We start from the raw sequence: 5,781 nt of genomic DNA on the forward strand, positions 1-5,781 counted from the left end.
CCCTTCACTTTGCCTCCCTTGCCGCGTCCTGACATTGCTGCTGCTGTTGTGGGTTTGTGGTGTTTTATGCCGGCCCGCAGATCGAGCTTCGTGTTATATACCCCGCTCAGGATCAAGGGAGTCCGCCACTGACCAATCAGCGCGCTCCGCCACGCGACCCGCTCTGAGCTGAGTCGCGAGCGGGATATAAAAGGAAAGCTCGACTCGCGCAAAAGTTCATTATTGTATCGCAACGCCAGCCAGCACGAGCATCATCATGCCACCCAAGGCATCTGGAAAGGCTGCCAAGAAGGCCGGAAAGGCCCAGAAGGCCATTGCCAAGGGCGATAAGAAAAAGAAGCGCAGGAGGAAGGAGAGCTACAGCATCTACATCTACAAAGTGCTGAAGCAGGTCCACCCCGACACTGGTATCTCTTCCAAAGCCATGTCGATCATGAACTCGTTCGTGAACGACATCTTCGAGCGCATCGCCGCCGAGGCTTCTCGCCTGGCCCACTACAACAAGCGTTCCACCATTACCAGTCGGGAGATCCAGACGGCTGTAAGGCTCCTGTTGCCCGGAGAACTGGCCAAGCACGCCGTCTCTGAGGGCACTAAGGCCGTCACCAAGTACACCTCCTCCAAGTAAACGGCTTACTTACTGCCCTGTGGTGGTGGCTTGGCCTCAAACCAACAAACTCGGCTCCATTGGAGCCACACTTTAATTTCTAAAGAGATTGTGAGTGTTAGACACCAATACTATTATAACAAAAACCTCTGTCACTGAAAGCAAATAGCTATAAAATGAGAATATTTATGAAACTGTCTGTGTGTGTTTCTCTCTCTCAGTCTCTGTCTGTCTGTCTGTCTGTCTGTCTCTGTCTCTGTCTCTGTCTCTGCATGTCTCTCTCTCTCTCTCTCTCTCTCTCTCTCTCTCTCTCTCTCTCTCTCTCTCTCTCTCTCTCTCTCTCTCTCTCTCTCTCTCTCTCTCTCTCTCAACACACATATAAACACTCGGTATCTTTTTTCTAGAGATTAGAGATTCATTGTTATGTTCCACATTAGGATTACTATGCAGGCCACCCTCTTAAGGTTTGAAAATGTCAAGAAAACGGTTAATTTAAAATGTCATCTCCTAACTTAACAGATTAAGCCAGAGGACCAAAAACAGAATAAAACAGGACAGGACAGTATGTCACTTATACAAGCTGCTTTTATTTCTAGTACAGTATGACAATTTTTTTTTTTTTTTTTTGGAGGGGGGGGGGGGGGGAGGATCCTTGGCAGTGCATAAGAATGAAAAGCGACGGCGTTTTGTTTGTAAGAGGACAGGTTGTACTACAAATGACTTGATTTATTGATATCACGTGTACAGTGTATGTATGACACCTAAATTATTGTATTTATTTATTTATTATATGTATAGATGAAGGTTAATTCATATGACTGATGCTAGGAATGTCTGAAATCTCCTTAGAAGGATATTTTGGCCCTGAGAAGGGCCGAGTTTGGTGTATACTAGGGTGGTCGTTTTAGCTTATGCACGCTCTCCACGGATACGGCGAGCAAGCTGAATGTCCTTTGGCATGATGGTGACACGCTTGGCGTGGATGGCACAGAGGTTAGTGTCCTCGAAGAGACCGACCAGGTAAGCCTCGGATGCCTCCTGTAAAGCCATGACGGCAGACGACTGGAAGCGAAGATCGGTCTTGAAGTCCTGGGCAATCTCGCGCACCAGACGCTGGAAGGGAAGTTTCCTGATGAGCAACTCTGTGCTCTTCTGGTAACGACGGATCTCACGCAGGGCGACCGTTCCGGGCCTGTAACGGTGAGGCTTCTTCACGCCCCCTGTGGCAGGAGCAGACTTGCGTGCTGCCTTGGTGGCCAGCTGCTTACGAGGAGCCTTGCCTCCCGTGGACTTGCGAGCAGTCTGCTTGGTGCGAGCCATGGTGAACAACTGTGGTTTGTGATGGCCGGCGCCGAAAAATTTTTGCTTATATACGCCGTCTCGAGGCGCTTGCTCGAGCGCCATTGGCTGCTCGACTCGCCTACGTCACCCCGTTGCCCCTCCCCTCCTTCCTCTGGCTGCAGCCAACAGGCAGCTCACCTCAAACACTATTATCGCTGATTTTGCTCTATTTTTTGGATTTGTGCAAAAGTCATTTCACAGAGACGTGAAACAGACGAGTAGGCAACTGCAGTTTTGAAAGCGTTGTGAGAAAGCCGTGTTTCTGCTCGAGTACAAGCATAAAGTAAGGACAGGCAGGAGTTAGGAGTTGCCATGCTACAAGTACGTCCGCTTGACGGGATATAGTCTGGGGAAATCGTGCCGAAATTTTATTATTCACACAACTTCAACACCATGACTGGACGCGGCAAGGGAGGCAAGGGACTCGGAAAGGGTGGCGCCAAGCGTCATCGTAAGGTGCTACGTGACAACATCCAGGGCATCACCAAGCCCGCTATTCGTCGCTTAGCTCGTCGTGGCGGCGTGAAGCGTATTTCGGGTCTCATCTACGAAGAGACCCGTGGCGTCCTGAAGGTGTTCCTCGAGAACGTCATCCGTGATGCTGTAACCTACACGGAACACGCCAAGAGGAAGACCGTCACTGCCATGGACGTGGTGTACGCTCTGAAGCGCCAGGGTCGTACCCTCTACGGATTCGGCGGATAAGAGCTTGGCTAATCCATCGATTCCACCCACCACCACCTCAAAACGGGACCTAATTAGGTCCCTATACTTTTTTACTGAAGGGCTTAATAGACGATAACATAAATTGTTTTGATATCAGCTAGCACATTGGGTCTTATGAAATCTATTTTTTATCCTCGCATGCTTAAAGGGACTCTGATTGGGGAGGGAGGGGTGGGGGGGGGGGGAAGGTTTGTTCCGTTATATACTAGCAGAGCAGGATCATTGGTGGTGGGGGGGGGGGGGGGTGAGGGAGAGAGAGAGAGAGAGAGAGAGAGAGAGAGAGATCTTTCCCAACTCTTCCTTTTTACATGAGTGAGCTACCCGTTTTATTCATTTTATCCTTCTCAGAGCTGTTTTGATAGTATCCAAATGATGGTAAATGAAAAGGGAGGACACGAATATCTACCCAGAATTCAGGACTGGCAATCGATATGCATGTTTGAGTGCGAATCTTTTTCTCTCTCAACTTAGGTATACGTTTATGTCGTACCTAAAAGCGAGAACCACACTATTGGGACAAGTATGCAAGGCCCAATTTTCCTAACAAGCACAGTTAATTTTGTTATTTTCGAACATTTCTTTCCAAATTGGTTTATCCAATTAACAGTATTATATTAAGATCATGAATTGCTGGGTTAGGTTAGGTTAGGTTAGGTTAGCTTAGCTTAGGTTAGGTTAGGTTAGCTTAGCTTGGGTTAGCATAGGTTAGGTTAGGTTTGATTACATTTCTATGTTAGATTTAACTCAAATTCAAAACAATTGCAGTCATTCGGCTTGTTAGTCAACTTGCCTCTAATAGGGGCAATTTGTCTAACAAGACTATTTAGTTTTGTGTGCATATATATATATATATATATATATATATATATATATATATATATATATATATATATATATATATATATATATATATATATATATATATATATATATTATAGCTTCAAGACTCCGAACCAATATAGAAGCATCAAGAGGAAGTGCTTGTGTTATGGGCCAATAGGCCTTCTGCAGTTACTTCCATTCTTATGTTTTTATTCCCATTGGTTCGTGTTTTATCTTGTGTAAATGTCAATCACCTCACCCAAAACTTTGGTACCATATCACCTCACCCATGTATGTGTGTATATATATATATATATATATATATATATATATATATATATATATATATATATATATATATATATATATATATATATATATATATATATATATATATATATATATAATATACAGAGTAAATCTACCCCAAAAGTAATGATTTATTTGTCTACAAAACTAAACTCTTTTTGGAATCATATGAGGCCCCTCCACTGAGGGGGGAGGCCTGGATGTTTATTGTCATGTGTATTCATGCTGCTTGCATGTCGTCGTTTATTTTGCCTTTGTTGTTTTCTTGACAGCTTTCTTTGCCTTGGGTGGTTTGGGAGATTTTGAAGCTCTCTTTATTTTGGGCTTTTTGTTCCCAACAACAAGCTGCTGCTGCTGCTGCTTCTTTTTCAAGGCTGTAGGTGGTTTGTTGCTTGTGGCGGCTTTCTTGGGAGTTACCACGGCCTTCTTTGCTGCTGTAGATGGTTTCTTGGTTGTGGTGGCTTTCTTGGGAGTTAGAACGGCCCTCTTCTCTGCTACGGCCAGCTTGAATGATCCACTAGCTCCACTTCCCTTGGTCTGAACAAGAATGCCGTCAGCCACTGCTTTCTTGAGAAATCTTCGGATGTAAATGGCGATCTTGGCAGCCTCGACTTTGTTGTTGGCAACAACGTACTTCTTGATTGCTTGTAGAGACGAGCCCTTACGGTCTTTGAGTGCTGCGACCGCGGCTAGAACCATTTGACTAGTTTTCGGGTGAGCAACCTGGACGCGAGGTTTCCTGGTGGTGGCCACCACAGCAGCAGCAGCAGCCGCAGCCTTCTTGGTAGGCTTTGCTTCTACCATGATGATGATGAGATAACCAAGGTGATGAGAGACGCTCAGACAGTCACGGGGGAATGATGCTGCCGCCGCTTGAGCCGAACCTATTTATGTGCCGGCACGGTACAGAAGCTGCAACCTGGCAACTCGTCCACCAATCACGACGGTTGGTTTTACGGCTCCGAAACCTGGATCCCATATCTTCTCTAAAATAGAAGCATTTGTTCATGTTCTTTGTAAAAGTATCATAAAGCAGGACAGATGAGACAAATATCATAAAAACTGAAGAGCAGATGAGCACACACATGTATGTATTACAAAAGAAAATCCACAAATTCATTAGAAATTGGCAGGGTAGGCTGAGGAAGTAGGTAGATGTAAAATGTCTGTAAATGGCGAAAGAACATAAACCCAAGACTGAATAAACGATGTTAAATATCCATGCCAAGGAGACAAAAATATGTTAGGATACAATTACCATTAAGACACCACAAGAAGGTCCGTATCCTGCCGTGATGACTAAAAAGAGTTGGTTATTAGCCACAATGTGTAGGCAGTCTCATGCCAACGGCCATACCACGTTGAGAACACCGCTTCTCGTCCGATCAGCGAAGTTAAGCAACGTTGGGTTTGGTTAGTACTTGGATGGGTGACCGCCTGGGAACACCAAATGCTGTTGGCAATAATGTTTTTTGTTTTGTTTTGTTTTGTTTCGTTTGTTTTTGTTTGAATGGCTGGCTGGCTGGCTCCACGGGAAATTCACGGAGTTGTGTGGAATAAGGCCTGGTAAAATGAATTAATATGTATGTCATGTTTAAAACAAACTCGCTTAATATAGTGTGTGAGGCTTTATACAAAAACAAACAACCAAAACAAAACATGTTGTATATATATATATATATATATATATATATATATATATATATATATATATATATATATATATATATATATATATATATATATATATAGCTTAATCCGGGTTTGAACTCGCAACTCCAAGAATACGCATCACTTATATACACTTTACCACTGGACCACTGCAGGACACTTGATGCTGAGGTATCAATTTAATGACGTAAATGCCATTTCCACAAATAAATGATAATTTAAAAGTATTTGTATGTACAAATCTTTTCTGTTTAAAAGGCTACAATATCAGTTACTGATATAATTTGTGTTAATGTTTCTATACC

The 5,781-nt window shown here is 43.7% G+C and overlaps 1 non-coding gene across 1 annotated transcript; it reads left to right on the plus strand.

Moving 5' to 3' along the window:
- The first annotated feature begins 5,148 nt into the window (after positions 1 to 5,148).
- LOC138361879 (5S ribosomal RNA) lies at positions 5,149 to 5,267 on the plus strand. Its single transcript, XR_011227250.1, has one exon. It is a non-coding gene; the product is annotated as a 5S ribosomal RNA (ribosomal RNA).
- The last annotated feature ends 514 nt before the right edge of the window (positions 5,268 to 5,781 follow it).

Source organism: Procambarus clarkii, unplaced genomic scaffold, assembly GCF_040958095.1.
Source record: "Procambarus clarkii isolate CNS0578487 unplaced genomic scaffold, FALCON_Pclarkii_2.0 HiC_scaffold_934, whole genome shotgun sequence".
Taxonomy (NCBI): Eukaryota; Metazoa; Arthropoda; class Malacostraca; order Decapoda; family Cambaridae; genus Procambarus; species Procambarus clarkii.